The following is an 8697-nucleotide window of genomic DNA, read 5'->3' on the forward strand; positions in this document are numbered from 1 at the left end:
ATCTGAATCTCTAAAATGAAGAACTTGCTTTCAAAGTTTAAAGGAGTGATTAAACGCTGTTTCATGCATTCTGACTTCTTTACAATGTTAAACTTGCATGCTTAACATGGTCAACTTGTCAAAAAACGAGTTGGACGTATTACGTAGTATTTCTGTGCTCGATACACTCCCCCAAGGTTCGTATAGGTTTCGGAAAGTTTTTTTCAAACATGAAAATCTGTTACCTAACAACATTTCTTAATCCCTTATTGGGCAATCCTCCCGGAAAAGCAAGCCCACGGAGAAACAGCCTGCCAACGTGTCAACCGACGAGCGATAGGAAGACCCACTTACCATCAAGATTGGCTGCGCTGCATCAAGATTGGCTGTGCTGTGGGCCTGCAGCTGCAGCTCGTTACTCTTGCGATAGTGAGAGAAGTTGAGGTGTGTTTGTTTGTTCACGGCATGTCAGTGATGGATGTTATAAACGGTGGATATAATGCTGGATTTGCAGATCGTTTGCAACTGATAGATGGAGCGATCCCAGAGCTAAAAGATGCCAGACATGAACCACATGCAGTAAGTGAAACTAAGTCATATGTCTGTGTGTTGTTGGCAATAATGTAATGTAATGTAATGCGTAATGCGTACGTGCATAATGTAAACAACACAAACTTTTCACGAGTTCGCCTCACAGATAATAAGTACAGATGATAAGGGACTGATAGTATGTATATTTGGCGTGCTGTCCCAGGGAGAGGGCCCCGAACTTGGTAGTTCCTCCGAACTTGGAGCGCCCGCCCCTTGTCCGGGGAGAGGGGCCTGGTATGTGCCCGGACTCGGGTCGTTCCCCCCGTTATACATCGGTAAAAACCTGCTGATGGTGAGGAGTTGGGGCAGAGGAGGGATGCTGCGAAAATGTAGAGAGAATGAGGGTAAGGCGTCTTGTCTATTTGTAGGTTTTTTTTCCTGAGCTAAAAGGATGATTGGTGAGATTGGTTATAGGAAACCAGCCGGGTTACTTATCTGATTGGTGAGATTGATCAAAGCAAGCCAGCTGGGTTAGTTATTTGCACGTGCTCCTCCCGAACTTTGTTAATAAAATATCATATAGTTACTCAAAACAGTTATGCAGGGATAATGCAATGATGTATTGTGTGCTCTTGATTTAGTTCCTCTCCCCGCACACCCCCAGGAGGTCGACTGTTTTCAGAAATAATCGTACAGCTGTATCTATCTTTTATAAATGTGATCAAACTAAATACTCTTCCAAGACACGAAGAATGCAATACTACTCTATAGGTCCTCACGATTAATATGAGATTGGCAGAAACTGCACGTTCAACTAGACCTCAAATCAAGCTGGTGGGAAAGTTTAGCTTGCACTGAAAAAAAAGTTGCACTGTCTCAATCCATTTAAATGGGTGAATTACAGAAATACAGTGTGTTAGTAGCCATGACTGAAATTTCTGTTTATTACACTAATGCCATTTTACTTCGGTTATCTGGCAGAATAAAGGCATAAGAATACTAGAGGTCTTTTATAGTTATGACTCTGTGTCTCAACGCAATAGCCGATATTACTTCATCTTAATCTTATTTAGTTCAATTTTACAATATAATTGCCAAAGCTAGTAAACAACAAGGTACACAAAATATATTTATTAAAAGTTAATAGATTTTTAAAGTTTCATGCAAATGTCAACCCTACCATGACAAAAATACCAGTTTTTACCATAATGATATAGCTCAGATGTCATTTGGTGGTTTGGTCGCATGTGAGGTCTCAAATATTTTAAAGCATGATTTACCATAGTTGGGTAAGTGTTGCTTTCAGAATGTCACATCCATATTCCTCATAAATTGACACATGAAAATATTATTTTACGTTCTATAAAGAGTTGACATCATGAAATAGTGGGATTATAACATCTAGTCCTATTAAGCGAATCTGAATGACATCACCTTGATATATAAAACCATATTTAAAAAAAAAAATCTTTTTTGTATTAGATTCATGCATTTATTTGACATCTTGTTTGCTTCTCTGTTAACTGTCAGGTGAGCTCATCACATGTCTCAACCATACAAGCAAAACCTTGTACATTAAAACCATGACGGACTCACCTCACCTGCAGGTTTCGTGTGAGATGTTTTGGGGAGAATGTTAATATATTGATGTGTGTGTGAGAGTTGTGGGTAATCTGCTGGGTTGGAGGGGTGGGTTGTTGTTGTCACACAGCACTGTAGCGATAGGCCGAGCTCATTAAAATACAGACAGTAAGAAACAAAAGCGTGCATAGACTCACTGTGGCGTGTTTCTGTCTGATAACCGCCACGCTCCCTCATCTGAATTAGCCAGGCTTTGTAGTCACACACGCACGCACGCACACACACACACACACACACACACACACATGCACAAACATATACAGTACATACACACACACTCAGACAGAAGTACACACTCACATACATGCACTTTAGAAACACATAGATAGTAATACAACCAATAAAATATACCAAATGCTAACTCACTTTTTACTCTTTAAATAAGACCATAGATCCGGGTTTTCCAGATGGGGGTTTGCAAACCTCTAGGGGTTTGTCAGGGAACTGCAGGGCATATCATGTCAAAGCAGAATTAAATTAAAATATCTGGGTTTTGATTTAAAACGATAAAAACAGAATACTTACACAATCTTAAAAATATAAGATTATTTTTTAATCAAACAATTAACAAAATGTTAATTTCACAAACTTTAAATGTAAAATCTCAGGGGGACCTGTGAGTAAGTAACCCTGTAGTTCACAACAGTTCAACTGATGAAATATTGTGAACCCCAAGCACAGCCCATCACATGCTAAACATACAATGGGTCCATTACCTTACAGCCTCATGCCTTCCAGTCATATACAAGCCTTTCAACATAAACGCATCAACAAGCTTTCCAGTGTGTTGTACGTTAAAGTGGGGCGGCGGCGGGGGGAATATGTCATGAACAATTTCATGCCATGCTGTCTAACTTATGCTCAGATATAGAGTTGATGTCGATTTTCTTGAGCTTGCAACTTGTGTTACTGTTTGTAATATTTAACAGAATATACAAGGGAAATTTCATGCAAATGACAACCTTAAGTTGAAAAAAGTTGAACGTTTTTACCAAAGGTTTTCACCATACTGACAGGTCGGATGTCAATATTTGTTGGTTTAAACACCCATGTGAAGTCTCTCCTAAAATTTTCAAAGCACTTTTTAAAGCATCATTTTTCATAATCAGGTAAGTGAATTGTCAAATCCATAACGGTCCATATTCCACATGGGCACATGAAAAGTAAAATAAAATAACTATTTTGTGGTCTGTTAAGAGTCATCCCTCCTCCATTTGTTGGGTATTATTGCTCCTGGTTTGCACATTTTAATTCACAGAAATCCTACAAAGTATGTTAAAAACGTGCGTCCTTTTTGTCACATCCATAATGCTGGAATTTTTCTCTTTTAAAATACTTGTGCATAGACTAATATTTTTCTGACGTCTGGACTTTAGTAAAATATAAGATGATTTAATTTAATTGATAATACATACATTCTCTGAGAATTTATATCTTAAGTTTTGACTGAAATCCTTAGTCATCCTTAACACTGAACACACTGACATCCTTAACACTGAAATTGCCCAGAAAGCACCTTTGAATGGACCACATCTGATTCACACATTCAATAAATGTACAAATGTAAAATACAATATTTTACAAGCATGTAACCAGACAAACCCGTAGTTTAATCTGCAAATACACTACTGTAACTAAAAAAGCCTTTTTGCGTCTTCGCTCCATGCTGCCGCGCGGCCAATATGTCTCATGTGATTCCTGAGAGAGGCAAGGAGAGAAAAGGTTTTCTTCAGCACAATAAATATAAGAGGGTGAGCCAAGGCTGGCCCCCAAGGACACCGCTGTGTGATTGGCCACCGTTGGGACAGGAAATCGAAGAAGAGCGGAGAGAAAGAAAAGGTGTGATTTCACTAGCTAAATTACCCACGGGACTGATGAGAGAAACAAATCAGCTGGTGAGAGGACCGCATCAAGAAGCCAATATCACAGAACATCTCTTAGACTGAAATATGAGGCCATCATCCAGCAAAATTAAATAGAGTTTCTGCACGTTGTCATAATTTATATAACCAAAAAACAAAACCATTGAAGAGACATGAATTACTATTTTCTTCCTATTATTTTGAACAACTTGTGCTCAAGCATAAACGCAAAAGTGAACACAAACATGATTTGCTCGTGATGTGTCGACCAACCAACCGGAATTTGATTCGAGGTCACTTCAGATAAAAATGTGTTTCTAAAGGATAGATCTGAAGGAAATGAAAGGAATTAGACAATAATATGATTTAGATTAAATATACCACAGGACCTTATTCAGTAATAGTTGACAATAGGCAACAAAATATTTAATGAAAATCTTTAAGTATTTTATCAAACGCAAAAACACGATTTCATGGCAATTTATATCTATTTTACAAGGTGGCTAACTTGAATGAATTCGTAATATTTTGGACATCTGCTTTCGCCCAAATTATATTTAAATTAGGGGTGTAGCTTCATGTATTTTAATAATAATTCTACTTTTCACATCAGATTTATACGAAATCGCCACCTCTTAAAAAAATGTTGATGACGTTAGACGGAAATCTTGGTGCACCCTGCAATATGCCACAATGTCAAACAACCAACCAGCACTTAATACAAGGTCAATTCAGCTCCTTGCTTCTTTTTGCATCATTACCCATCTCTCCGTCGCACACGTTTCTTGCTCTTCCATCCAAATGTTTTGTTCTAATTTCACCGTCCATCTTTTTGTAAACCCATACATGATTTAGCCCATTTGACTCTATTTAGAATAAGCCTTCTCTTTACATCTCACTCTCCTTGTGTTGCTTCAACTCGCCCACTCTGCTTCTTTTTGACAGATTCAAACCTGTGAAAACACAAGAGCAGATTCACAAATACATATAATAACAAAATTGCACTACGAAAACAACTACGCTTTTGTATTTTAGCACTGCTATTTTCTCAGATGTCAGCTGGAACGACACATATCTGTAGCACACAACTCACAGTTCACATCTGACGCATCAAACGGTTTGCATCAAGGAGACAATGTGGCATGCATCCCCGCCGACCGAACGTTCCCCAATCCCTCCGTTCCTCTCTATTGTTCTTTCCAAATGCTCTCCAACTGGATCTCTTGTGTTTCTATGTTCAACCTCTCTCTCCTATCGCGGGCACATACAAACACACTAGCGCACATGCTTTTCATATGTAAATTGCCTTGTGAAGAATCCAGCCTGAGAGCTGGTGCTAGCGTGCTAAATCATTAGCTCGGCGGTGACGGAGAGTGCCTCGTATCATTACATCTAATTAGAGCCTTTCTGTTTTCTATCAATTGAGAGAGCAATTAAAACCACTGTGGCGTGATTATTAACTGAGTGCTGACTCAGGGGTAGATATGGAAAACAAAGCATTCCGAGGATACATGTGCAAACAAACAAACATGTGAATCAAAGTGAAAGAATAAGTGTGAATATTAGCCGTTAACGTTTGCATAATTAACAACCGAAACCGTCGCAGCTCTAATGCAGCAACACAGTAAAATAGTCATTTATATGTTCACTTATTAAGAAAGTTTAAGTGAATCATGTGTGGTACGAGTGTGACTGCGGGGGAAATAAGGATGGAAAAGTTCACTTAACACATTTGAAGAGAATCCTTTTCACTCGTTCACACCAATAACAAGCAACAAGAACAAATGTGTATGTTGGCAGGAACTGAGGTGGTTTGTGTAATTTGGTGAGGTGGGTCTAGTAATAGTTCAATAAAGATGTGTTTGACATTTTTGACAGCCAAAGGGGTCGTGGTTAAAAATATTACATAAATATATACCTACAATATATATTTATATTTCAAAATATATGTATTTGCCAATAAAGATATATATATATATACACACAGTTGCATAAAAAGTTAAAGACCATTTCAAAATTATTTGCCGTTTTTCTCAATTTACTACAGTAGGTATGTGTTTAAGTAAAATTATCATTTTTGTTTCATTCAGTGAACTACTAACAACATTTCTCCTAAATTTCAAGTTTCTATTTGCATTTATTTGCAGAAAAAGAAAACTGGAGAAACAGGTCAAAATAACAGTAAAGATATTTTTTCAGACCTCAAATACTGCAAAGTAAACAAGTTCATATACACTTTTAAGCAATACAACTATAATATAATTATAATGAACGCAATATAAGAAATACTACATCTTTTTGTTTCCATGGATACTGGCTATATTGATGATGCCATGATTCACACTTTATTGACAGGGTTGTGTTTTTTTTTTTTTTACCGTGTTTCTGTACATCTACAAATGTAAATGCAAACACAATCCCACTTTCGCATTAACATACATTTGTGAGCACCTCAGTGGCAATAATTGGAAGCGCTATAAATCAGCATTGTGTGTGTGTGCTCTTAAGTGAGATGATAAGCATGTTTGTGTGTCTGTGTTGTGTGCAAATTCAGTGTGGCCTTGGGTGGAGGGGGGTGTATGATTCAGCACCAGACATTTGGCACGTGCCTCTCTCCCTCTCTCTCTCTCTCTCTCTCTCTCCCTCCCTCCCTCACACACACACACACACACACACACACACGCACACACACGCACACACACACACACACACACACACACGCAAACTAACTAACGCATGCACCATAATTCCTTGTTCTCCGAGGGGGTGATGTGGAGGAGGGTGGAGTCAGGTGGGGACAAACATCCCATCCCCACCTCTACCCTCCATCACCGCAGAATAAGCCAAACAGAGCCGCTTCATTCTCTCCAATTATGTTGAGGAGGTTAAAGTTCACTGTTGAGGGGGTACAATCTGAATTTTCGGGGTGAGATTTGGGGTGGCATTACATTTGGTATGCAGATCAGCATAAGTGTGGCGGTTTTTGTGCTCACGCATCTGCGTGTGCTTTACGCGGGGGTCAAGGGGGGGCAACGTCTGCTTGCGCCAGCCGGCCTGGGGAGGGAGTGAAGGTTAAAGAGGTCGAGATTCTCAAGGGAGCGAGACGGCACATCATCATGCAAACATTTATTCATACATGAACTGATAAGGACAAATGTGTTGCTGCCATTGACCTTTCCACCTTAACCAACCTTGACCTCAACAGAAGGAAGACAATTCTTCTAAAAACAGTGTTTGGGACGGTTTGCAGATTTGGGAATAAGCGTCAGGAGGTGGCTTAGATCCTGTGAGTCCACCGTTACCAGATTTATTCTCAGTGGTGTTGCGGTAGATCTTCACAGGTTTATGTGCTCGTGACACACTTCCACAGAGGCACCACACAGAGGAGGAGCTGCCGAGCCATTTTCAGGACTGATCCAGAGTCAGATCATCTCAAGTCATTGGTGACATATCTGCTTATTGTAATCAGCCTATGCTCAGGGTTAGGGGGTATGTTAAGACCAAGCACCTGTGTTTTGATTTGTTTCTTACGCCATCAGTTGTGCTAACATAACCGTGAGATTTCTGAGCGGCACCAGAGCTGGAACGGATCCAAGGAGTCAGCAAAAACATAACTGATGACATCCATCACATCTCTTTCAAAGCCGGCTGCGGAAGTAAAACGTGGATATCCTTGAGTTGCTGTTTAAAGGAGTGTGTTACACGCACAGTAAGAGTAGATGAATGTGTGACAGATGGCCACAGATTTTGGCGCTGTGGATAAATGTTTGTGAGAGTGCGTTTCTCAGTATGTAACCAGTACACCGACCACCAAATTGCTGAAGGTGCCCTTATCCGCTCCTGATCAAAATGTTCATGGCCCCTTGTCGGGTGCTCAACTAATAATGTTGAGCATGTTCTTTTCACCTCATATATGCTTAAAGCTGCTCCTTCATGTAAACTAAACCTCCATTTCTATTCACTTGTTTTAAATATTAATGTTACAATCTTTATTAATGAAACAGTCCAGACACATGCCGCTCAGATGTGTGAGCTAAGTAGATTTTTGGTTCAGCTTCCAAACATTACATTTAAAATGCAACTATATGATGGAAATATAGAATTTCACACATGAAAGTTATACATAAAAATTTCTCACCAAATCAATCCTTTCTTTTTTCAAAGTTTTTTTTTTTGCCGCGCAGGCTATGACCTTGCTCTCTCTTTCTCTCTCTGCACGAATTTGCCTCTGTTTATCACTGTTCTTATCTTAAGATATTCTAATTTATTTATATTGGTTTACCTTTAACATCTCCCGGTCCTGCCTAGCTCTCTCTTGTGCACTTTCTTCTTCCTTATTCCTCCGTTTCATTTCAACTGCGTCACTGAATTGGTGATAAAGAACTAACAGACAACATGCATATCTTAACTCTCTTGCGCTCTTTGTAATTGTCTCTTTCTGTAATCTAGTGCAGTTTTATTGCAAACAGAGGGCAGTAAGTGTTCTGCAGTATTAGATAATATTTGGAATTCATGAGATTTATTTGCTACACAGATATTGTGCACCGTGAAAAGAAAACACATGAATCCAGCCCAGAACTTTAAAGTCACCATGAAATCAAACAGTAAAATTCGAAGTGTTTTACACAGTGTTGCAGTGATTATTATAAATGTTTTATCCGTGCACACCATTATATATTTTTTT

The sequence above is a fragment of the Triplophysa rosa genome, linkage group LG21, assembly GCF_024868665.1.
Source record: "Triplophysa rosa linkage group LG21, Trosa_1v2, whole genome shotgun sequence".
Taxonomy (NCBI): domain Eukaryota; kingdom Metazoa; phylum Chordata; class Actinopteri; order Cypriniformes; family Nemacheilidae; genus Triplophysa; species Triplophysa rosa.